Source organism: Trachurus trachurus, assembly GCF_905171665.1.
Source record: "Trachurus trachurus genome assembly, chromosome: 13".
NCBI lineage: Eukaryota > Metazoa > Chordata > Actinopteri > Carangiformes > Carangidae > Trachurus > Trachurus trachurus.
The window spans coordinates 13,274,019-13,301,848 of NC_139892.1; positions in this window are offsets into that span (position 1 = coordinate 13,274,019).

Here is a 27,830-nt window from a genome sequence, read left to right on the forward strand (position 1 = left end):
TGATATTGAACTTTTAAAAAAAAGAACCATAAGAGCTAAATCTCTTCAAACAAAGATCTGTTTTCTCATTGTTATATTGGAGATGCTCAGTTTTGCTGCTTCTCTCCAAGGGCCCTGTTGATGTTGCTGGCGGGCGGCTTCACTGCTGCAGTCCATCCATCTCTTCTTTGATATAGTTGCTTTCATTTCATCTCAGTAACATCATCATAAAACAGAATCCATATTACTTAAATAATATACAATAGCTTTCTAGTTTTAAAGACCCCCTGCAATGAAAATCAATAAGGTACTTTTTATTTGATACAAGACGTATCACGAGTGAAATAAGCAGTCGATGCCATGGCTGAGTGTTTCCACCTTGGAACTGCAGTGAACTAATGACAGACTCGGAAAAATAAAAAGCAGAGCCAGATACTTTGAGACAGTTTCATACACATCACAGACACGAGGAATCAATGCCATCAACTTTGCAGGGTGGACCCCTCACTAGCGTTTTACCATAGTGTACAACCAATACCCATTACATGACAGTCAAAAAAAGGTGGGGGGGTCACAAGAGAAGCTTTTATCTCTGTTTTGCAAGCTAAGCTAACAGGACAAAGGTTCATCTAACATGTGATCTATCCCTTTTAGTTTCCATTACTAAGGAGGTGTGACCTTCGTGGTCTTGTTAGACCAACAAGTCGCAACTGTAAAATGAGATGGTCTGGCCTAAAGAGATTTCACTTTCGTTGTTGCCCTTACCAGTGCCACAACCTTGATGTAAGTTTTATTCACATTAATTGAGGTCTTAAGGTCATTGGTTTTAACAGTCGTACCGTTCCCTGTCCTACTGAGCAGAAATATGACACCTACATGTGAATAGTCCGTAGGCTCTCTCTCCATTTTATTGTCATTACTGATATGCAATTAATTTCGGGATAGGTTGTGTTATGATATGTTATTACATGTTTGACCGCTAGGCGGCAGTACTGGTTTGTAGTCAGCTTACCGTACCATATAACGAGGTAGAGCAAGACTGCATGGAGCCACATGTATGTTATTGAGAACGTGAGACATTAAAACTAAGTTACTTGCTATCAACACGGCCTCATCCTTGGAACACGAACATGACATGGTACCAGGAGTAAACTCGAATGGGCGACATGGATTTAAAACCACCGGAAAGTTTGAAACTGACGGGGAATGTCGACGAGAACTGGCGCACCTTCAAACAGCGGTTTCACCTCTATGTTGCTGCTACGGGACTCGAGGCTAAGCCGGAAGCAAGAAAGGTAGCGCTACTGCTAACGATAGCAGGGCCACAGGCCATAGAAGTATTTAACACGTTCGTGTTTGACAGTCCTGAAGATAATGAAAAGTTGGATGTAGTGCTTAGCAAGTTTGATACTCACTGTTCTCCGAAGAAGAACGAGACGTACGAGAGGTACGTGTTTCGGTCTCGTACACAGCGGCAGCATGAGCCATTTGATAGCTTCCTGACGGACTTGCGGCTAAAGGCGCAGTCCTGCAACTTCGCAATGCTGAAGGACTCCATGATCCGGGACCAGATTGTATTCGGCGTGGAAGATAAAAAGGTAAGAGAGAGGCTACTACGGGAGATGGAGCTGACGCTGGCAGGAGCCATTAAGATCTGCCAGGCCAGTGAGCTGTCCCAAAGGCACGTGAGGACGTTCAGCGAGATGTCTGCAGTCGCCTCGGCGCAGAGCGACAGCGCGGCAGCGGTTGGAGCAGTGTCGTATCAGCGGAGACGGCGCACACAGACCCGGCCTGCACAGCAGCAGGACGTGATGATAAACTGCAAGCGCTGCGGCTCACAGCACAAGCCTAGACAGTGTCCAGCGTTTGGTAAGCAATGCTCCACTTGCCAAGGCAAGAATCATTTTGCTAAACAATGCTTCTCCAAACGGAAAGAGTGGAAAAAAGGAAAAACTGTAAACTTAATAGACGAGCCTGATCTAAGTGACACGTTCTTTGTTGGAATGGTGAATTGTGAAAGTGAACAAATAAATAAGCCAGACAATGTAAATGATGTCACTACAGAAGATAAGTGGATAGCTCCTCTAATGATAAATGGGACTGTAGTCACCATGAGATTGGACACTGGTGCGAAAGCAAATCTCATAAGCATGTGTGATGTGAAGGCAATGAAAAATAAGCCACAAATAAAAAGAAAAGAATCTGGACTGAAAGACTACAATGGGCGGCCAATCAAATGTTTGGGCACATGCAGGTTGAGTGTCACAGTTAAAGGAAAAGTGCACCACCTATCCTTCTTTGTTGTGAATGAGGGACGTGAATCACTTCTGGGTGACAGAGCCTGTGAAGAACTGGGGCTTGTGGAAAGAGTGTATCAACTGATATATACTCCAGGTAAACACCTAGTCCTTGCTGATGCCCTATCCAGAGCAACTACAGGCGACAGTGTGAGTGAAACAGACGAGGACATACAGTGTCACGTGAACAGGGTGTCGGCTACACTGCCTGTGTCTGACACAAAGTCAAGACAAATAGCGGAGGCTACAGCAACGGATGCTGAGCTACAGCATGTCATGCAGAACATGGATGAGGGATGGCCAGCTGGTTCGTGTCCACAATTTTACCATGTTAGAGGTGAGCTTAGTACTGTGGATGGTCTGCTGTTGAAAAAGGGCAGGATTGTTATTCCACGGGCTTTGAGAATGGACATGTTGCACAGGATACATGAAGGCCATCTCGGCATCGAAAAGTGCAAAAGGAGGGCGAGAGACACGGCTTTCTGGCCCGGACTGAACAAAGACATTGAAACATTTATAAGTAAATGTGAAACATGCCAGAAACACAGGAACAAGCAGAGCAAAGAGCCTATGGTGGTAGCTGAGGTGCCAACAGCACCATGGCACAAAGTAGGAATGGACTTGTTTCATCTCAGAGGTAAAGACTATTTAGTGGTAATGGATTACTACTCAAACTTCCCTGAGATGGCGCTACTAACAAGCTCAACATCAACTTGTGTCATAACACATGCTAAATCTATCTTCGCCAGGCATGGCATCCCACACACCGTGGTGAGCGACAATGGCCCCTGCTTCAGCAGCAAAGAATGGCAGAAGTTTGCAGAGCAATATGATTTCAAGCATGTGACGTCAAGCCCACACTATGCACAGTCAAACGGGCAAGCTGAAAAAGGAGTTCACATTCTCAAGCAACTCCTAAAGAAAGCAGCTGACAGTGACTCGGATGATGATGGATGGAGTACAAAAGCAACTGTCCTGCAAGAAGTTGCTCCACGATCGTACACGGTGAAAACTGATGATGGACAAATCCTCAGACGCAATCGTCGCAGTCTGTTAAAGACTCCTCAAGGGACTGTTGGTGAGCTCAGTGTAACCTGTGGTGAATCTCAGGTAACTCCCACACCTGCTATGGACTGTAACACTGACTCTCACACACCTACTCCAAGCGAACCTGAGTTAAGAAGGTCCACAAGAGAAATCAGAAAGCCTGATAGACTGAACTTATAAACAAAGACAATTCAATATGCATGTTAAAGATGTTGAACAAAATGTATATTGATTGATGTTGTGAATGTGTTCTAAATGGTCTAGTGTTGGCTTAGAGATGAGTTATGCAATCTGATATAACCTGTTTATACTGCTTATGTGTTGCAGAGTTATGCTGAATGTGAAATGGTTAAAATAACTGACACAGCTAATGTGATAATTCATGTTAATGCATTTTGCCTTAGAAAAGGGGGGATGTTATGATATGTTATTACATGTTTGACCGCTAGGCGGCAGTACTGGTTTGTAGTCAGCTTACCGTACCATATAACGAGGTAGAGCAAGACTGCATGGAGCCACATGTATGTTATTGAGAACGTGAGACATTAAAACTAAGTTACTTGCTATCAACACGGCCTCATCCTTGGAACACGAACATGACAGGTTGGGCCACCAATAATCTATTGGTTTGATCTTTGGTGGCCCTTGGATGCATTTGAGGGAACTTTCACAGTGGTTGTACCAATGCGATGCTACCTGTCTTCAAATTCAGCCTGAAGTGAACTGGAACATATCTAGCAACTTGTGGGCAGCGCTGTATTTGTTTTTCCTGGTCTTAATTTCTGGAGATCTTTTCCCTGCAAACATGTGCTTGAATTATTTATTTGTTACGAACCAATGCTTTTGTGTAGTGTAGCTACAGCAGGCATTAAAACAGAAAACAAATAGCGGTTTTGGAGCTGCTTCTTTTCAGTCCCTACATGTTTTTTAATGGTTGAATCTTGCACTAAACCCTCGTATCCAAACCGTTCCCCTAACTCTGACTGCTACTGTCCAACTGTGGTACTGTTTATTTACTGTTTGTCCAGTCCCATGGAGTTGGTTTGGTCTGACGTGGGCAGAAGTTTGAAATAGAGAAAACTAGAAGTTCAACAGTTTTGAGACAAACTTTTCAAACTATGATTCATATCGTAGAGAACATCATATCTTGTTTGTTTGGTTGCTGAAATTCAGATTATATCTATTTTAATCTAATGAGAAGATCCCATGATTCCGTTTTCTTAAAAATCTCCTTTTGTTTATTTGCTCCATGCTTGAACTTATCTCTGTGTTTAATTATCACACTGTATTGTGTATATTTCCGTGTTCTCTGCTGCAGGTCAGTGTTCCCTCAAGGACAATTAAATCCTGAAAACCTGTTTTGTTGCTGTGTTATCAGGGTGCCTAGGCAACACCTCGTAGCAAGTGTGTTTTCAAAGACACTGTGCTTCCTTGTCCTTTTAAAAAATAGCTCTAATTTCGTCTGTATCTGCAACGGTGATTTCATAAGTGGTAAACCATTTACAGACATCAAAGAACAAAACCAGCATCCCGAGCTAACAAAATAATGTGCTGCAGGCGTCCACTGACCTCACCACAACGTTTTAAAAATCACACTTATCAGTGTTTTGGGCCAAACCCAAAGGAGACATTGCTGACATGAAGGGATGGGTTCAGTTTGACATCAGCAGTAATATAAAGAAACTGTGTATTTCCTCATGTTTTGTACTTTGGAGGCTCTCAGGTTTTATTTAATTATTTTAGGTTTACGATCGTCTTCATCTGAGCAATGACTCCACGTGATTCTCAACACATTTACTTGGGACTTGTTTGAGGTAGGCGGATAGATGGATAATTGAATAGATGAATGAATAGGTTGATAAGTTGGCAAATACCTAGGTAGATGGATAGATGAGTAGATGGATGGGTAGGTAGCTGGATAGATTAGAAGTGAGTAAATAGACTTTACTAAACCAATGGTTCCCAATTGTCTGGTCTGTTACCCCTAACTATAACCCCATTGCCACATTTTGGGTGTGGCAATGAGTTGCTAGCTCAACAAAATAGATCTCTCCTCTCTGAAGTTCTTAGACAGTTTAGTTGAAATTACTGTCTACTGCCTAAAAGGTCAAATTATCCAAAAATAGATTATGTAATGCAGTACTTAATCTATTTTTTTCTACTTTTCTGTCCCATTAAGTTAGTTCGAAGGAGCTCCACATTGACCAGCCACATCTGTATTGGCATAATACTGCAAGAACATACATATTAAGTAATTCCATATGAATACAGTTAAAGTTAAAATACAGTATTTATATTCTATTCTTCTATTTACATTCTATACTTAACCCTCTGGTTTTCAGTGTCAGTGAAGGAGTTCCTGTAACTTTAAACTGTACCTTCTGTAACCACAGGTGTCTCCACATCAATAACTTCAAGCAGGAGTTTGAATGAACGACTTTTCTTTCTAAGAAAACAAAAATAGTGTTTTTATTTCCTTGTATTGATACTTTTATAAGCATAAAGGTCTGAGCCCCGGTGCTCCAGCCACCGCTTCATATTTCAAACTGAGCTTAATTCAATGAGCCACTTTAACTTTGAATTGCAGCTCTCACATCGCACCACATCCTGGACCACGGTCACAGTGGGGCTGAAACAGTGGGCACAGATAACAACACACACACACACAAAAGAAATCATATTTCCCTTTAACTCCGTCGATACCGAGGAGGTTTCTCTGCGTCTGAATCGTTCAATTTTGACTCGCGCCCCGAGGTGGAGCAGGAAAGGTCCGATGCAATTCCTGGATTGGATATTTGAAAACGTGGAGAGGTTGAAGGGAACCGGAGGGAAATGACACAAACATCAGCACAGAGCGAGCGAAACGCCGCCGCCGATCCTCCATCAGCCCCATCATTTCACTTCAGCTCACACACAAATGTACTGTACACACACATAATAAAACCCCCTACACACACACATGCATCATTCATTTTTATCTTCAAATGAAAACACAAACATCGACGGAGCAGCTGCTGACTCGCACACACACACTTGTATCATTTCACTCTCAAATGTGAGTGCTCTCACACCACTGGTAGTCTTTCACTGTAAAAGAAAAAAAACACATACACAAATACACACTCACACATTCATCTGTATATGGTGGGCAGCTGTTGAGTGAGTCGGTGGATCCGCTGGTCCGTGGTAATAACAGAGGGGGCTGATGGGAAGGCAGCTGAATGTTTAGCGGCTGCAGCAGAGGGCAATCCCAGCATGGCTCTCACTGCCAGCAGCCATCCACACACACACACACACACACTGTCCGCCACCCCTCCCAGTCCACAGCAACTGGATCGGGGCTGTCCATTCTCATCACAGGAGGAGGAGGAGGAGGTGGGGCGGGGGCTAGCGGTTTGATTTTCCCCAGAGGGAACATTCAATAGTGAGATGGAGGAAATTGAAGACATGGACACGGGAGAAAAACAGGAAAAATGATACAGAACGAGAGTCTATTCATGCGCCGGGATTAAATAGCCCGTTATGTTAATTCCCTCTTCATGAGGTCGGTGCAGGCAGTAAGAGTTCACGTGGCGCCTACAAAAACACCAGCAAACAATTAAGTTTACTTTTGAACCAGCAGACTAATTATAAAATGACAATGAAAAACAAACACACACAGGTGTTATTTATTTCTGCTAATTAGGCCTCGGCTCAGAACGTCGTCAACACGACCGCAGGACTTTTATTTTCCTTACACGCCGTCAGAGAAAGAGAGGCTGCGTTCCCGGACCAATACAAACACGCTGCTCATACTAAAGGTGTGGATTTCGTGGACGCAAAGAAATATCCAGATGTTAAAGTCACAAAACTCGAGGTTGTATAAGCCCTTGACCTTTGACTCTCTTTTTCCCTCGAAACATTTGCTTGAACCAAGACAATGTGAGTGCACTGACTCAATTATCTTTGTGTATTGATTTAAATAGTTTATATTGTTCAGATTCAACTAGATTAGCAAAATTTATGAGTGAGATTACTGGACATTTTAAAGGGGACATATTATGGAAATATCACTTTTTGAAGGTACTTTAACATATATTTGGGGGTTTGTCTTGCCTTCCAGCTCCCAAAATGTGAAAACTGACCTAAAAAAATCTGTAATGTGCAGGCTCCCTAGGTTAAAATCCATGTGGTTTTACAAGCTGTTCCCTCAGTTGTCTTCCAGTGATGTAACTAGGATTCAAATTTGCATAATACCACCCCTACCTGGGACTAGAGCACTGGAAAAGAGAGTAATGGAAGCGCCTCCTGATGGAGGAATATGGGTATTGCAAAAGCGCCCAAGAACTGACATCTCTGCATTGTTGGTGAATGAGCAAGTGTGGTATTTTCAATAATTTAAGGACATTTATAGATCACCCACGTTAATAGCATCATCGTGGATCCTTTACAGATGAATATTAACACATAGGCTAGTACAAAAAACACACACAAAAAACAGTTGTCTACATTAATGTTTCAATCTACATTTTGTAATAAACAAATTATATATATAATAAGTATAATTTGACATGACCAAGACACCTAAAAACAAAAACACGGCCGTTTTCATCAATTTACAAGCAAGTGGGCAACACATATACATTGGAGTGAATGGGTTTTCTGGGCGCTTTTGCAATACCCATATCCTGCCACTAGGGGCGCAAAACCCTTACCACGGGAGTCAATGGTGGTGTCGTTACTCTCTTTTCCAGTGCTCTACATGGGACCAGTAGAAGGGCCGCGGCAAGCGGTGGTTCATTTGCATTTAAAGGGACAGGCACTAAAACCAACCGTTCTGAACAGGGCTGTTTTGAGAGGATGAAAAGAGCTGTGATGTTTGATCCTTGGGGTATTTTGACCGAAGCATGTCGCAGATATGTCTTCAAGACACCTGGGAACTATTTTAATTTGTGGAAAGGCGGCATATTATGTTTCCTTTAAACTGTCCCATGAAGTATTGCAGCATAAATCGCACCAAGCAGATTAACAAACAGCAATTACTTCTATAACAAACTAAAAACTGCAACAGGGTTAAATTCTCACCTGAAAAAAATGTTAAAACAGTTCACAGTTCACATGAAATGCATTCTGGGAAACTGGCTGTTTACTTCAGTGTGAACATATTTTCTAGGACTTCATGATCGATTACCATGGCAACGAACAAAGCTTCGAAGCTTCAAATTTTTTGGGTCAGCCCTAATATTTTCCATAAGTATATTTATCTCAGTTTCTTATCTTTATATATATCTTTATCTTTTATTGATTATATCCTCTATGGGGGATCAATAAAGTATCTGATTCCGATTCTGGACCAGTAGCAGAAGGAAAAATAAAACTGCATCATTCCTCACAACATAACATGAGGACAACTAGAGACCTTGAAGACATTTTAAATTGACTCCTGCCTCGACTTCCTTGCAGTATTAAGTTTACTTCAGTATTTCAATATTGTAATATCCCAGGCTTGGGGGGGGGGGCTTTGCTGATTATTGATTTATCTCTGAATACGTAACAAACAACTTCTATAAGAAAGTTTTTTTTTTCTCCAGCCAGAGATTGAAGATGAAGCTGCACATCCCTGCATCAGTCTTGTTAACCGCTGTAATCAAATCCAAAAATAGGCCGAGTTAGAGACTAATGAAAGTGAGGCGACACAGTAAACAGAGAGTGAGGTTCTGTTCATGAGGCTGGACGGTTCAGTGTTCAACATTCAACTGGACCAGATGGAAACAGAAAAAATATATTTTCCACTGTGAAAGTGGAGGAGACAGTGTATGTGTGTGTGTTTCAGTGTGTATGTAATGAGTAACCGTGCAACATCAACTGCATCCTTCAGGCAAAAACTGTATTGACAGGTGTCATCATCAGGGGGCCTAATCTTGTTTGGATTTTTCGCCACTGGCGTTTGTACCTTAGTGTGTATAAGTGTGTGTGTATGTATGTGTGTGTGTGTGTGTGTGTGTGTGTGTGGTAGTGGTGGACAGGCCAGGCATCTGAGTGTGTAGGTGTGTGTGCCAGTGTGTGATGCCTGTGGCGTTTCACTCTGGCTGTGCTTGCCTGCAGAGCGCCGAATCTGGATGCGTTTGCATGCAGCAGCAGCAGTGGACAGTTAATTCTCTGTGTCGCCTCCAAACTAGCAGGTAGCGAAACACTCAGACTCCTCGTTTAAACGTGTTTCTTTTTCTCCATTTTCTCCACCCAAAAACATTGAGACGACACCTGATCTGAGTTAACGACCAGCGAATCATCAGACAATTGAAAACCATCAGGGGAGCCGAGTTATTAATCATCGATATTTGGGGATTAATTAAAGTCAGTGAGGGAGATTTTGACAGTTCGTGGGTGCTACACAATCCCACCTACTGACGCTCAGTGTGAAGCCACAGACACTGACTAAACCCAGCGGGAGGAAACGCTGCAGCCCCCCCGCGGCTTTGATTGCCTTTTCATCGTTTGATTGGATTGAACTGATACAAATGACACAAACAGACACACAGGAGTTCAGAGCAGCGGAAAACACTCAGGGAAGCAACACAAGTTTGTACAAATGAGAAATGGCACAGGTATAGGTTTTACACATACCCTGTGATTATGTTTGCACACATTTACAGGACTGTTGGTTGATCAGGAAATAACTTTTACCCCAACTCAGTTTAATACCTGTAGGGTTGCAGCAGGTTTCTAAAGTCGGCTACACACTGGATGATTTTGGGCCCAATTTGCCCCACCCAACAATCAGTCGCTTGTTGCAAATCATTTTGTTTGAATAATCGTTAAAGGGATAGTTCAATATTTGGACAAATTGGCCCATTGCCATAATCCCTATAGTCATAGCAGAAGGTTCGTTACCTTTAATTGTCGGTGCAAGCTATTTTTAGAACGGCGGAGCAGAGCCACGAGCTGCTCAGAGGTACACTACAGAGGCTAATGGGATTTCTTGGTTTCTCTCATCAAACTCATCAAATTCACAATCCAACAACTCCAAAACGCTCTGGTGGACAAGTTATGACCTGCACATTCACCACGCTATGAGATAATAACAGAACGTCACGAGACAGAGTTGTTTTCATTACAAATGCAGATACTCTAAAACAACTCTGTCTTATAACGTTCTGTTATTATCTCATAGTGCTTTGCCGTTCTAAAAATAGCTTGCACTGACAATTAAAGGTAACAAACCTACTGCTTTGACTATGGCAATGGGCCAATTTGCCAAAATGTTGAACTATCCCTTTAAGCGTGTTGTGGTAGTACGGTTATTTTATTGTTTCTAATCAAATTGAAGCCTCCCTGATTGGACTGCATCCGACAAAAAACACCCACAAAAGCCAATGAGAGTGAGCAGAGGGAAATGTCATCAACAAGACTTTTAAAGTCGTGCCAATACCGTCTTGACCTCCACTGCCAGGATTTAATGTTTGGACTTTTGTTTATTTTGAAATAACTCCTTCTCCTTGTCTTTGCTTTCCCACCATTTCTAGCTTACCCTTTCTTCTCTCATATGCGATTGTCAGTTTGTCTGTCGAGGTTACCTGATGTTTACTTGGTCCCTGAGTTTAGTCTGTTTTGTCCGTCACTTGGTTTTGTATTTGGACTTTTGTGTTCACCAAAACGTCCTCCACCACTTTGTGTTTTCCAGTTATCCTTTGTTGCAGTAGTTCCCTTGAGATGTGATCAGACCACATGAGAGCTTGTTAAAAACACCCTAAACTCTTCAGAACTTTGCTTAAAGTTTGTAAAGAAATTGTTGTTAAAGTAGCACCATAAAAATGAGACCAGGGGAAACCCGTAGTACTGAACTGGTGTTTGCGTTACACTTCCGTAATATCACCAGTCACGATAGACAGATTTGTTTTTTGGTTTAAAGGATAGGATTAAAATCAATACAGCCGAACCAGACTTCATCTTTTCTATTCCCTCTTCTTCCTTGTGAAAATCCATTTTCCAGAAATACCCACAATGCAAATATAACCGCCAGATCAGACAAAGATTCTCTTATGTTCAGAAAAGCTAACGTAGCGTCTCACTGGACGCCACAACAGGGATGAGAAGTCTTTAAATCTTTCTTTTTTCTAACTCCGCACCTCCAGTTTCTTTTCATTTTCAAACTTTTACTTTCTGTGACTTCACTCTGAATCATTTATCAGACTTCATCCAGCTCCGTCTAGAGCCACAAAGACCTTTTATATAAACGTCCTCGCTTCCCAGTTGTGGCCAACCCATAAAAACACCTGTAAACACTTGTAGGTGTTTAGTTTCCTTAAGTTTAGCAGGTTTTAAGGGAACTAATATTTTTATCTCCTCACTTTAAACCTGAGCACTCATTTGTTTACAGATTGGGGGAAAAAAATCAAAGCTGCGTTCAGTGGCAGAAAAATGTTGTTTACCATGAGCTGGACGGTTTCTTGGCACAGGAAGTGAGAACTTGAGCCAGACAGAAGTGATTACATTGCTGATTTGAATGTACCTCAGTGAATATTAAGATTGTGAATTAGGTGGAGAAAAAATGTGTAGATTGTGTAAGTAAACACCTTCCAGCTATCATCATCAGTCAGATTCTCACCAAGATGGTTCAGGTATCACAGGTTGGAGTCCCCATGAAACCATCACAATACTTAAGTCATGATACAATGTTGCCACGATTTTTAAAGTTTTGCAATATCCTGAGTATTGTAATAACATGCATTGTGATTTATTACATTTTAACTGTGAATTATGTTCTGGAAGGAAAATATCTGCAGGTAATAGGATACAAATCTCAGTCTGTTCATCTCACGTAAATCCTTTTTTATTCTTGCAAAGAGGAATTGTCAATCAAACAGACCGACCACCACAATCATAAAAAGATGTCTAAAATTTTAGCAATAAAAATTTAAACTCTTAGTTACATTTACATTTACATTTACATCATAAAAGATCTAAAAAGTAAAATTTGTATTTTTGTGTTTAAACTTAAAGGGATAGTTCAACATTTTGGACAATTGGCCCATTGCCATTGACAGAGTTGTTTTAGAGGTAAATGCAGAGACTGTTTGCCGAAAAACTGCCCCCGATGTGAATGTGCATCAGCGATTTTGCATTAATTTACCTCTAAAACAACTCTGTCTCATAACGTTCTGTTATTATCTCATAGCGTGGTGAATGTGCAGGTCACAACTTGTCCACCAGAGCATTTTGGAGTTGTTGGATTGTGCATTTTTATAAGTGCGTATATACACCCGCTCACACATCACAAACACTCAAAACAGTTTCATATCAGAAGGAAATAGAAACATACAGTTATTAAAATACTTAATACTTGGCCAAAGTTAAACATAATTTAGGCTTAAGATGAATGCTGACATGACTGGTTTCTTAGGATCCACTTTTTGACTTCCTGGGAAAAAAACGTTGAAGTCTGTACAGAGTTTCAGATTAGTTGGGAGATTGTTCCATGATTTGACAGATTTAAAAGAAAAAGCAGACTGAGCAAAGGCAGAGCTACGCTTAGGAATATTACAATCTCCACTTGAGACAGATCTTGAGGCTCTGATGGAGTGCTCAGAACGGAGTTTAACAAAGGTTGTCAATGGGGGAGGAGCAACATTATGGATTATTTTGTACACTAAACGGACATTAAATTATCAAAGATAAGCATTTTATATTTGTCAAGTATTTCACAGTGAAAGTAGCTTGCACCGACAATTAAAGGTAACGAACCTACTGCTAAAACTATAGGGATTATGGCAATTGGCCACTTTGCCAAAGTGTTGAACTATCCCTTTGAATTTGTATTTGAATTTGTATTTACAATTTACATCATTAAAGATTGATACTGGGTATTGATACAATATTGTCACACGAAATATACATTTTTCCACCATCCCTTGTACGTACACAACTCACAGTAGCTGTAGTCATTTTCAGACGTGTAAATGTGTTGAAGTTAAATGTTAAATGTTTAGTTAAAGGTCTTTGTGTCAAACTGCTGCTCTTTCTCTTTCTCTCAGTTTGTCTCTAATGACTCCGATGTTTTCATTAAGGGACCACAGAGTGAGAGAAATCATCTAAACATCCCATAGGCACATTATACATCCTGGGTGTTCATGCGTGCACTTAGTGGTGAACACAGCGAGCGAGTCCCCTCCCACACTTGTGTCGGAGGAGGGGGAGGGGGGAGGTGTTATGGCAGGTGACGGGGAATTAGAGAGGTGAGAAAATTGAATACGAGTCTTGACGGCAGCTTCCTCATTTTCGAAAAGGCAATTCCAATCCAACATAATTAAGGCACAACAATGCAATAACTGTCAGCTCATTACGGAGAATAATAAAATTCACATCACAGTGTCACTCTCCACAAATGCCAACTTCAGGTGCCAACTGTGATCACGCAGCCGATCCCTCCCTCTTTAACCGAGGAATTACAACAGAGCCGAGAGTGGAGGCCCATCTGCTCACGACTCTTATCTCCCACTCGTCTGTGAGGCTGCGCTCAATGAGAGGGTTAAGTTGCTGCTGACCGTAGAAATAGAATAGAATAGAATACTTTAATCATTGCACACAGAATACAATGCAATCTCTTTATACTGTAAGTGCATCACATACATCCTGACACAACACAAATATAGGCCTACATCAAGTTAAGGTGCAGAATAAAATCTTGAACAAACAGAATAAGATATTGCACTGTAATAAAATAATATAAATATTACAGTAAAGGTGGTATATAAAGTGTATTTTCCGTTTTAATCCTATTCACTTAAATTGTTCATTTATCTCTCAATATTAAACCAAATGAAAAAAATATCATGTGAACATTTTTATTAAATCAAAATCTTTAATACATATACAGCAGGGAAAATTAGTATTGAATGCCTCAATAGATTTGCATGGTGAGCAATGCATAGAGACCAGTTAAATGCATTACTCATTGTTGTTTTTTATATAACTGTACCTGCTAATTGCAGGTCTCTCTAAAGCTCTCTGTCAGTGATCCTTGGCTCTTGGACAACTATTCTTAGTTTTCTTTTGATGTATATATATACTGAAATGTCAGAAATGAAATATACTTAAAATCGATGTTTCAAATCGACGCTTGATGACTCATGCTGCACTTGTGGGCGGTCCTAATTTCACATCCGATTGATATCAATTTCTCGAATGTTTACATTCCTTACTCAAACTATAAATTACTACAGAAATGTTTCCATCGATATCAACATCATCTTCCTCCGTTTTAGCGCCAGTTTACTTCTTCACACACACTGAGTTCAGATATTTAACATTATTTCACAAATTATTCATTATGACATCATCATGTTGGAATATGTAAACATGTTGAAGTCATGACGTAGAAAATGACATTGCTGAATTAACCCCATTTTTTAAATTAATGTTTATTTTAAACCACAGCTCAGTTGGTTCTGTAGTGAGATTATTCTAATTATTTTTTCCTTCACATATAAAATACTATGTGAATACTTATAAACAAAGCTCAAATGCTCTGAAATAGGAGCTGCACATAATAAATTAATTTTATACTCTACTCAAACTGCATGTGTGAGTGACCTGGGAACATCAGACTGTTGTTTGAGGACTGAATTTAAAAACTATGAAAATGTTGTCCAAAGGATAAAAATAAAGATTATACGCAAATCGTCAAATCCAATGAAAACCCCAAAAATAAAGAATAAACCTTGGGAAGAGGAGCCACAGAGTCACATCATGTTAAACTGGGAAACATCTTCATCTTCATCTTGGTGAACATGACATGAAATTATATAAATCTGTAACTGCAGAAACTTTCCCACAGCTCTTTAAAGTCATTCAGCCTCTTTTTAAGAGGTCAGAAAATGTTAAAACCTTTTATTCTTCAACTGATTCCCAGGATGTTTTGTCCTGGAACGAAGTGAATCTCACACAGTTGTTAGAAAAACCAATAAACGGTTAATAAATGCTAAAAGTATGAAAGATTGTTTTCTCTATAAATGTTTTTTTTAATTAATATAATATAATGTTCAACTAAATTTTTTATGTTATTGACTTTTTTTCCTGAACTCCATTTTTTTCAATTAAAACTGTGTAATTTAGTTGTGAGTAAGTGAGTTACGGCAGTGTGTGTGTGAGAGGAAATCTGCACTTGTGTGACTCACTAGCAACAAAACATCATCTGCTTACAGTAAAGAGAGAGAGAGGGAGAGGGGGAGAGAGAGAGGGGGTGGAGGGGCAGAGCGAGCGAGGGAGACATGATCTCTGGGAGCACATACAATTTAATTATAGCTGCAATCAATCTGATTTACAGCGCGCACACACATGCACGCACAGACCCACACTCGCTCTCTCTCTTTTTTTTTCTTTTTTTTTTACAGCAGATGAGACTTTTTTCTTGTTTCCTCTGATTTCACATCATAAAAGCAGAAACTGAACACACACACACACACACACACACACACATGCATATCTACATACATGCTCCTCTCTAAAGGGAGCTAAAGCAAATAGAATTTGATTGATTGACTGATTGACTGACACATGCACGCTCTCTCTCTCTCTCTCTCTCTCTCTCTCTCTCTCTCTCTCTCTCTCTCTCTCTCTCTCTCTCTCTCTCTCTCTCTTTCTCTCTCTCTCACTCACACACACACACACACACACACTCACATTCTTACACTTACACATGCACATACACACACACAGTAAGTATTGTTCTCATCAGTAATGTAATCTTGCCTCAGCTGCTGCCTTCATCAGACTGATGTAATAGGAAACTGGTATTTATGTTTTTCAGAAGAGATGGATCGGGATGGAGGGAGAGAGGGGGAGGAGGAGGGGGGGTGTGAGGAGGTGAGAGGAGGGTGAGGAGGTTACAGCCCTGAACTACACCTCCCCAACGAAGGAGGAGAGGGGTTGAAAGAAAAGAAAGAGAGAGGCAGATTTGATTAAAGGTGGAGGATGGGTAAAGAGTTGTTAAACAGAAGGATGGAAGGAGAGTGAGAGAGGAGGAGAGGGAGGGCGGGGTGAAGAAAGAGATTGGACAAAGTGTAGATTAAAAAGATTAGAAGTGAGTGAGGGATTGTTTTCCTTTTCATTTCATGTTGGTTTTTCACTCGGCAAGAGGGACGGTCAAGTCTAAGTGTGTGTGTGTGTGTGTGTGTGTGTGTGTGTGTGTGTGTGTGTGTGTGTGTGTGTGTGTGTGTGTGTGTGTGTGTGTGTGTGTGTGTGTGTGTGTGTGTGTGTGTGTGTGTGTGTGTGAAATGCAGTGAGGCTATCACATTCCCCCCGGAGCGAATGGTAATGTGTAAAGGGATGGAATATAATGTCAGTAGGATCAGGGTGAATGGGACTATCTGTGTAACACGGACAGACTTAATAATGATAATGAATACATGGAGAGCAGTGTGTGTGTGTGTGTGTGTGTGTGTGTGTGGTTTAGTTGGTTCCCAGTAAACTGCTGCCATGATTTCCAGGAGCTTTTTAATTTGTTCCAATAAAACAAACTGGCAAAAGCTTCAATGGTAAAAATCACTGTGGTTCTTCTAAAGTTCTTTTATTGCTGCTAATTCGCAGCATCTGAAGCTGCATTAAATGGTGATTATTGAACTACACGCACGTGCCAAATGCATGCTGGGAGACCTACCGGAGGGGGCTGTAATTATTCCTCCAGTGCACGTTGGCTGCCGGGTTCAGTCCACATCTCCTCATTGTGTCTCTACTGAGGGTTTTCTCACAGAGCTGCTGCTGCTTAAGGTGGATTTATGTTTTGTTTACTTATGAAAACAGACGCCATCACTTACTGTGCAGACTGGTCTGTTACTACGGTGATCCTAAGAGCCCAACGCACTGGAAGAAAAACAAGGAAACATGCCACAAATTGAGAAAACAACATCAATTGGTCAACACATGCACTGTAAAAAGTCAAATACACTAGAAGTGTTTCCACTGGCACAATAAATTGACGGACCAAGGTGGGGTGCTTTAGCTTTTAACTCAATGCTTCTTGACTCTAGGAATTGGGGAGACATCTACCTGTTAGTGGGGTTTGTTTGGTTTATTATGGCGTCAATATCACATTATATTCACATATTATAGCAAATATGTAATGTTAGCTTAGCACTAGCCATTAGCCAGGTCTGTCACCATTTTGTGTCCTCTGGAATCACTTCTGTTGGGTTGTGAGTTTTTGCAGTGCAGGTGTTTGTCATGTTTATAAGTTTTCACCAACTTGCAGTCTGATCTGCTTTGGACTAATCTGATCTGGTCTGGTTTGGTTTGGACTGGTCTGATATGGTTTGGTTTGGTTTGGTTTGGTTTGGTCTGGTCTGGTCTGGTCTTGTCAGTCTGATCTGCTTTGGACTGATCTGATCTGGTCTGGTTTGGTTTGGACTGGTCTGATATGGTTTGGTTTGGTTTGGACTGGTCTGATATGGTTTGGTTTGGTTTGGTCTGGTCTGGTCTGGTCTGGTCTTGTCAGTCTGATCTGCTTTGGACTGATCTGATCTGGTCTGGTGTGATCTGGTGTGATCTGGTCTGGTCTGGTTTGTTTTGGTTTGGTTTGGTTTGGACTGGTCTGATATTATCTGGTTTGCTTTGGTCTGGTCCGGTCTGGTCTGGTCTGGTCCGGTCTAGTTTGGTTTCATTTGGTTTGGTTTTGTTTGGTTTAGTCTGTTCTGGTCTGATCTGGTTTGGTCTGGTCTGGTCCGGTCTGGTTTGGTTTCATTTGGTTTGGTTTAGTCTGTTCTGGTCTGATCTGGTTTGGTCTGGTCAGGTCTGGTCCGGTCTAGTCTGATGTTGACTGGTCTGATGTGGTCGTAATATTGATATTTCCATTTCCATTAGAAATGGAACCTAAAGTATCTGAACATGAGCAGTAGTTTGAATTGGTTGTGGTTTGCTTTTGTATTTGTTGTCTTCATCGTTTTTTAAATCATTAATGATAGATTTTATTTCCAAGGTCCATAAGAGGAAGCATGTTTCAGACTTCCCAATTATGTTTTTCAGTTTTCAGTGAAGTGGTTACCAACCTTTCCATCCCATGACTCACTAAAAAATTTAAAAATAAAGTCTCAACCGGAAAACTTTCCTGTTTGACGGTGGAGAGCTCACTAGTCCGTTCACTATATGTCTCTTGGCTCTTTCCTTTTAATTAATCACTGTCTTATCTCAGTGAGTAGCTTTTAAAACATTTAAATACATAATTTATAACTTCATATTTTTTTTATAATTACATCTTTTTGCCAAAATTCTACTATACCTACTGCAAATTCCTCGTCGGCCCATTTCAAAACCTTTGTGACCACTGTTTTGTTGTTTTATTGTTCCATAATTGGCCTGAGGGTGAATTTTAGCCTCGACCACAACAGTCAGTAAATGTTGTCAACTGCCTCTTGATTCTTTATAATGTAACTGAAAGAAACTAGTGGGAGTTGAAAATGAAAAATTATTCCAGGAAACACTTAACCTGGGAAATTAACTCCTCCACTGTGAACCAGTGGGAGAAAACAGCAGCTGCTCAGAGTGCGTTCGGTAAATTACTGCTCTGTGAGAGGGAAGCAGCTTCCAATCTGAACATACAAACGTTAAAAGCTCATTTACAGTATGATGGACAGCAGATATGCAGACTGACGTGTTATGTCCATTGTGTATTCTTGCTTATTTCAGCTAATTTCCTGGTGGCTCCTGCTCAAAGATCCTCTACGTAGAAGATACCACACAGACAGGGACCCTAACCCTAACTGGACGTGGTCACAATCGGTCGTTCAGGTCAATGAATTTTGAATTTGCAGCTCATTTTTAACCGATACCTCAACCATGTACAAGATCATATCAGTCTCATAACTAGTAGTATAGGGTTATGTATAGGGTTGTGAATTGTTTGAATTTTATTTGATTCCTGATTCTGCGTTCACGTTCCAGTTCCTAACTATTCTTGTTTCCGTTTTTAGAGGCAGGGTTGAAAAAGTTAGCACTGTCTACCAGTTTTACCAGCAGTTGGTGGACTGCAAACCAAAGACGAAGCACAAATGGAATTTGTTGAAATTAAAAACTTTGAAACAACTTTGATGGATTTGAAATGGTTCCACTCCGACCCTGTACTCATAACACTCCTGTGAAAATAACGTAACAAATAAAGATGATATGGAGCAACAAGCAACTAAGAAACACTTAGAGGTTAAATTCATAGTTTCATTCATGCAACTTCTGAACTTTCAAAACTTTGTCTGCAGCAGTGAAACCAAAACCAACCGAGTTTGGTGTTGGTGTTCTATCCATCCATCCATCCATCCAAACATTTTCCCATCCCTCCATCCAAACATCTTTTCATCTATCCATCCATCCATTCATCCATCCAAACATCTTTCCATCCATCCATCCATCCATCCATCCATCCAAACATTTTTTCCATCTATCCATCCATCCATTCATCCATCCAAACATCTTTCCATCCATCCATCCAAACATTTTTCCATTTATCCATTCATCCATCCAAACATTTTTCCATCCACCCATGCCAGTATATGTCCTAATATTTTGAGATATACAAAAATGTTGTTTTCTTTTTCTTTTTTCTGTCTCAAACTTGTACTTTATATTTATTGATGTAAATCCAGATGATACAAAGAACACCTTTCAGTCAACAGCATTTAATAGTCCTCCACTAATATTCTCTGAATTTGTTATATAACACAAAACAACATTTCATGAACATAATGCAGAAACATCTGCAAATATTTACCAAGAGTGAATTTCATGTATTTTTTTTATCCAGAATGTAAAGTTTTTATTCACTTTTTTAAGGTTTGAACATGAGCGTCTGACTCATGTTTGACACTTTGTGCTGTCGTTCAGTGAACAGAAGACACTTCTTCCTCCCGGTGGCGTCCACATCCTCATTCTTCCATTTCCTTTTCACCTCTTGAATAAAAATCAAAGTGAAGCCGAAACGTCGCCGCTCGGGATCATTTGCGTCTCTTTCTTGTCGCTGCCTCCTCAGCAGCACGTCGGCCCCCTTCGGCTCTGTTGAACACTTGTATCAGCGTTTTTATTTCTCTTATCTGTGGAGCTGCGTGGCCCCCCGGCCCCCGGCCTCGGTTCATATACAGTCTGTTCATTACACCGTGTGGAGCTGGAAGCCTCACACGTCACTGAGTTGGGGCCTGACCCGCCCAGGTACGTTGCCATGGACACAGCAACGTCCACAGTTTAGTCGTGCTGCTGCAAAACCAGTGGAAGTGATTTTTGTTTTGTTTTGGACGGAGGGGGGTGGGAAATCTGTTTTTTGAGATAAAGAGTCTTTAGGGTTTTTACAAATGCATTATCTCTCTTTTTTTCTGTTTGTTGTTTGACCAGCTTCGCTCCGTCCTCCTCCTCCTCCTCCTCCTCCTCCTCCTCCTCCTCCCTCCATCACAGTCATGGGAAATACAACAAAAAAAAAACTACAGGAGCCTGATTCATAACTGTAACACTGAGATGCTTTTATGTGTCAACAAGATTGTTTTTTTCTGAGGTTTGAATTGAAAAAAAAAATGACACGTGGCTTCGAGGATGATGTTGTTGTTGCTGTTGTTGTGTCATGTTGAAACTGCTTCAAACAAACAACAGAGCCGTGTTAATTAAGTTTAATTAATTTAGTTTAGCATCACCTGCAGTTAAAAAGCAGTGATCTGCTGTGTGAGTCGGTGCAGATCACAACAGGAGGACGACTCCTGTTTAGTTTATTCTTCCACTGAGTGTGGAGGCTGACCCAAACACCCCAACGAAGAGTTGAAGTTTATTAGTAATTAGTTCATTAGTTCCATCTGTGTTTAAACTGTCTGGGATGAGAGACGTAAATAAAAGCAGAAGGAAGGATTATTTTGCTGTCTTCTACTGTTGTGTCCTTTAAAAAGACAGAGAGAGTAAGAAAATGATTTTTTTTTTAAAGGTCTTAACAAAACAAAACAAGACAAACAGTTTAATGATCATAAATGTCATATTTTCCAGGAAAGAAAAGAGAAGTGAAGTCACATGAGAGGAGTTTATAAAACCTCACTGATTGAGGGTGAGTGATTTTTAACAAGCAGATTTTAAATGACTCTAAAACTAGAATATTTATTGCAAAAATCTAAATTATCAAGATAAAAGGGTTTGTTCTTAAGAAATGTTATATTATGCAACCATAATTATGAAATTATATCTTAGAAATATTTATTTTTACTAACAAAGTTTTTAGAAACAAATTTCATTGTCCATACACCGAACAAAGATATTATTCCCATAAAACAGATAAAAATGTTCAAAAGATTGATTCATGATCAAGCATTCATGATTCATGATTCGGTCTGGATCAGTCATTAGTATCCAACAACAGAAGTTGATGTTTTGACGTTATTTTAGTTACTTGTATTTGTTATTAAAGCAGAAGTAAGCGATATATTTGTGTTAATATAAGTCTTAAATAGTTATATCTTCCGACAGCAATCACTTACATAGAGTGTTTGGACTGAAACACGGGTCTGTCAGTCACTCTGCTCTGCTCTGAGCCGAGGAGAAAACTTTTCTTGTATCCTACAATTTTTATCCAATGAGGAGAGAGAACGGCATGCAGGGCTGTGTGTGCAGCCAAGGGACGCCGTGAATGTGGTGATGTAGGGACGAGGACCAATAGATCCATGACGAGGGCGGGGGCTGCTAACTCCATTGGCTGACAAGACGTTATGGTGCGTTCAAGGCAGCCCGTAACTCGTGTTTTTCCGACCTGTGAAGTCGTACCAGTTCGATCTGGCACGAGTTCACGGGTCGGAAGTTACGAGTGGCCGTTATAGTGACTTTCACAGGTAAAACAGGTCGGAAAAACACGAGTGGGTTGCCCGGAACGCTACAAAGTCGTAAGTCGTGACTTGAAGCTGTAACTTACGGTTTCAAAAGCCTGCCTGGAACGCAGCATTAGCCAAAACGACCAGATCGCTTACTTCTGCTTTAATGCTAACTCTTTGTATTTTGACACTTAAAATATGAGACAAAAAGTAAAAAAAAAAAAACACATGAAGGTTTTAGAAAAATCAAAGAGAGAACAGGTGTGGTCGAGTTCACACACACATTTAATGATTTTAAACAGTTTATAAATTGAATAAATCTCAGGTCACGTCACTGATCCTGTAATTTTCACCTTTCAGACATCGACATAAACATGAAGACGCTTGAGAGTCACAGTGCCAGTGTTGCATTATGGGTATTCTTCAGAGTCGGGTCTAAATAAACACTGTTGTGACCTGCAGGACTTCCTGTTTGCTGCCGTGACGGTGACAACGAAGGAAAAAAATAGATAAATCAGTTCATGACGAGTGGAAACGAGTTCACGTCGCCTCCACCGCGGAACGAGCAAAACGTGTCAAATGGCCGAGAATCATGTCTGTCACAGAGGATGAGCTCGAAAAAAGACACACACACACACACACACACACACACACATCCTCGTCCTCCCTCAGCTCGGTACAGATGTGGCTGTGGTGCAGGAGCAGCAGCAGCAGCAGGAGGAGGGTTAAGCCCTCGCTCTGGTCCCACCGGGCTCTTTAAGAAGCTCAGGGCTCACACAGCCGTGAGCCTGGGAGAGCAAACACACACACACACACACACATGCACATGTAGACACACACACATGCACTAGAGGAGGTGATAAGGAGCTACTTAAGGGCACTTGAGCTTCCCCACTTGAGCACTTGTTTATAGGCTGTAAGCACCTCGTCCTGCAGCTGAGCGGCCTTCACTGCAAACACAACCAACACACGTGTAAATAAACACACGCACTACTGATTCACACACACGCACACACAAAGGTGCACACACATGTTTTCAGAGGGACAGAAATTCCCTCCCCTTTTTCCAGCACTTTTTTTCTTTCTTTCTTCTTTTTCTACCTCGTCCTCGTCTCCGGCCTCTTAATGAGGCGGTAAGCTGCGATCTGGTCGGGCTTTTGTCAGCGGGTGGCTGGAGCTCGGCAGACAAATTAAAACCCAATTATGTTTTCATTTCACGCTCTTTTATTGGACCTGATAATACTATTAAAAAAAAGAAATCAGGAATAGCTGCTCAGGAGGATGGAGAGAGAGAGAGAGGAGAATTAGAGGGAAGAGGAATGAGGACAGACAGGCTGAAGGGAGGAGAATACAGGAGGAGGTCGGACCTGTTAACTCCTCCCTTATGATTTTCTCCTCCATTATACTGCCTCTGTGTGTGTGTGTGTGTGTCATTCTCTCCTGAAAAATAGCCATAAAGCCCGCAAGGACATTAAAATGAGATATTAAGGCCTTACAGTCGTTCACGCCTGTAATGAAAGTAATGTATAGTCGTAGTTTTACGTGGCTTCACTCCGTTCTACATCTACGTCCTGAAGATCGATCTGATCAACAGCTGATCAGGATCCAATCACCTCTGTTTATACTGTTTATTATTTTATCTATTAATCTGACTATAACGAGCTGGCAGACAAACACAGGGTGACTATGACTGGAACCAGATTTATATCCCATCATGAACTCAACCTTTAAAGGGACACTTCACCCAAAATCGATAATTCACCAATTTTCTACTCACCGTCATGCCAAGGAAGGGTTTGCAGAACTTTCGGAGTCATCAAAACGCTTTTGGAGTTCCAAAACTCCAAAAGCGTTTTGATGACTCCGCAAGATTTGCTGCGAGATGTTCTTCCGTGTTTACATCATACATCCAATGCTTTACAACGACGAATGAACATCTCGCAGCAAATATGGGAGCTACTACTACAAGAAGGCTAAAAACAGAGATCAAATCAATTTTTCCCGAACAACTTTTTCATGTGGCGGCTTCAGGACACTTGGGTCAGTACAGACGAGCAGTATGGAGGTATCTGGATGTTTCATAGTGTGTATTTTGGACGATTCAAAAGTGAACTCTATCAACTCTATTGGTGGATTATCAATTTTGGGTAAAGTATCCCTTTAAATAACTAAAAATCAAATAAATTTGAGTTTATGTTTATTATTTCCAGTTTTATTTTTGAATTTATTCTCAGTAACTTTTGTGAAATGCTGATGATTTTTTGATGGGGATTCCTGCAGCACTGGATCCAATTTCTCTATTAATCACAGGATAGAAAACAGGAATTATAATTACAACATATCTATATAAACTAAAAAACTTAAAAAAAACAAAAAACCTTTATTGTCCTAATGGAAATGTGTGAAGCACAGCAGCTCAACAATCCTCTCATTTCCACTCATCACTCCCATCACATCTCATACATTAAAAACTCGCACTGAAATAGGGGTAACAGTCGAGCCGTGTAAAAGTCCCAGGGGTCCTGTAGTGTGTGGGTGTGTGTGCATGTGTTGTGGTAGGGTCAGCGCTTTTAGCTCCTCTGATTGTTTAATACTTGGGTAACACTTTATAATAAGTACACACTATTAACCATTAGTTAAGCATGAATAAATACTGAATTCTTCATTTATAACGAATGAATACTGACTAGTATGTAGTTTATAAATACAGTTAGTGCTTATTAATGATGAGTAAAACATTTCTGTGTAAAAATGAAAAATGAGTATTCAGGTGTTATAAATGATGAATTCAGTATTTAATGCTTAACCAAGGATTAATATTGTGTACTTATTACAAAGTGTTGCCAATATATGTAGTAAAAATATGAATAAACTCAATTATTTCTTAAATTTTCTCCTCTCCTGCTTCCTGTTTGCTGCAGCTCAGGTGATGGAGGCTGGAGAGGGAACGTTTCTACGCCTGAGCCGAGACGCACACACTTGATACGACGATTTTAAACATTTGATTTTCTCTGAGCGTCGTGAAGAGCGAGGTTTCAGACGGCGGCTTCAGATCCAGATGACGAGGCGAGATTCATCTGCTGACAGTGAAATTGCTCGAGAGGTGATTCTTCCTTTGCTTCAGCTGCAGCCGTGATGTGATTGTTGTTTTGTTTTCAGTCGGTCGAGTTATAGAGTGAAAGTCGTGACATCACGCCCTCGCTGAGTTTCACTAAGTGCAGCCGCTTGTTTATTTCACCTGTCGACTCTGGGAGAAACTGAGACGTTTTGTTAAACGGAGTTCAAATCAATGTGGAGAGAAAAGTGAAGTCAGTAAACAAAGGAAGGGGGATCCAGCTCTGACCTCAGTTCTGTAACGTTGTGTCTTCTGTAACGTCTGTTGAGCCCTGCAGAGGTCACAGCTCCTGGGAAATAAAGAGTCTTTTAAAAGGCTTAAACAAATGAAGAAGCAACAACATCTGAGCATTTTCCAAGAAGAAAAAGCGTCGAAATAACCGTTTGTTATTGGCTGAGTTATAAAAGTTTGGTCTTTACACATTCTGTTGCACGTTATTCCAACATTTTATTTGTTTTTCATGTATATGACCAAGCAAATTTAAAGCAGAAGTAAGTGATATATTTGTGTTAATATAAGTCTTAAATAGTTATATCTTCCGACAGCAATCACTTACATAGAGTGTTTGGACCGAAACACGGGTCTGTCAGTCACTCTGCTCTGCTCTGAGCCGAGGAGAAAACTTTTCTCGTATCCTACAAGTTTTATCCAATGAGGAGAGAGAACGGCATGCAGGGCTGTGTGTGCAGCCAAGGGACGCCGTGAATGTGGCGACGTAGGGACGAGGACCAATAGATCCATGACGAGGGCGGGGGCTGCTAACTCCGTCGGCTGACAAGAAGTTATGGTGCGTTCAAGGCAACTCGTAACTCGTGTTTTTCTGACCTGTGAAGTCATACCAGTTCGATCTGGTGCGAGTTCACGGGTCGGAAGTTACGTGTGGCCGTTATAGTGACTTTCACAGGTAAAGCAGGTCGGAAAAACACGAGTGGGTTGCCTGGAACGCTACAAAGTCGTAATTTATGGTTTCAAAAGCGTGCCTGGAACGCAGCATTAGCCAAAACGGCCGGATCGCTTACTTCTGCTTTAAATATATTTTTGATTTGTCATATTGGACATGAAAACCCTTTTATATTTGATCCATCAGCATCACACTGAAAGTGACAGGTTGAAGTCAAAGGTGACGATCGAGGTGAGTCTGGTTTTGAGCAGCAACATCTGGAATCAGCTGCATGATGTGATGTGAAGGTCGACGTGTCCCAGTTTTCATTCTCCCACCACTTAGCAAACTTGTTTGTTGTTGTTATTTGTCCTCAAACACAAACTTTAAAGTTCAGCAAATTAAAAAAGCCACTGATGCACCATGGGAATTGTGGTTTACACAGGGCAAAGAATTCAATGTCCAGACAACACCGGCGTGTTTTCTTTATTTATTCATCTAAAAAACAAAAAAGCAGGGAAAACAAAAGGAACAGAGTAAATCATACTTCCTGCTGCCATGTATGGTTAAACAAATGCATTTTTGATAATTTAATCATTGATTGCATCTTGCCGTTAGCCGCTCGGCTAACTTAGCGTAGGCTACTGGCTAAATGGAAAATTAGAGGCTAAATAAAATTACATACAACACTTTCATTATTTATGTACTGTATATATTGTTATAGTCGGTTCAGTTTTGTACTGTAGGCCTATAGCCTAGTGTTCCGAATTTTTTTTAATCATTTTTAATCATCAATCTACTATAGTTCGTAGCGTTGGCTTAAAGCAGAAGTAAGCGATCCGGTCGTTTTGGCTTATGCTGCGTTCCAGGCAGGCTTTTGAAACTGTAAGTTACAGCTTCAAGTCACGACTTAAGATTTTGTAGCGTTCCAGGCAACCCACTCGTGTTTTTGCGACCTGTTTTACCTGTGAAAGTCACTATAACGGCCACTCGTGTTTTTCCGACCCATGAACTCTGAGTGTGAATGAGTTACGAGTTGCCTTGAACGCACCATAACTTCTTGTCAGCCGATGGAGTTAGCAGCCCCCGCCCTCGTCATGGATCTATTGGTCCTCGTCCCTACGTCACCACATTCACGGCGTCCCTTGGCTGCACACACAGCCCTTCATGCCATTCTCTCTCCTCATTGGATAAAACTTGTAGGATACGAGAAAAGTTTTCTCCTCGGCTCAGAGCAGAGCAGAGTGACTGACAGACCCGTGTTTCGGTCCAAACACTCTATGTAAGTGATTACTGTCGGAAGATATAACTATTTAAGACTTATATTAACACAAAAATATCGCTTACTTCTGCTTTAACCTGCCACTGAGCATCAGCTGAAAATGAGTGAAAACTCACGGAGTAGAACTAAGACATGAAGCACAAAGAGGGACTGAACAAAATCAAAGTCCTTACAAACTCCGTAGAGCTGGTTGCCCTCTTCATAAACATGACTGTGCTTTTTTTCATTTAGCCAGTAGGCTACGTTAACTGAGCGGCTAACGGCAAAATGGACCGTAACTTTGTAAAGCGGAAGCACGTCGCACTACATTGTGCAAGTCGTCAATAACAACAAGCATAACAGAGAAAACTGTTACGCAAACTAACTTTGGTAGAGAAGCAAAAAATATAAGACACTGACAAACATCAAAAAAGAAAATATTCCCAAAAATGAAACAAATGAA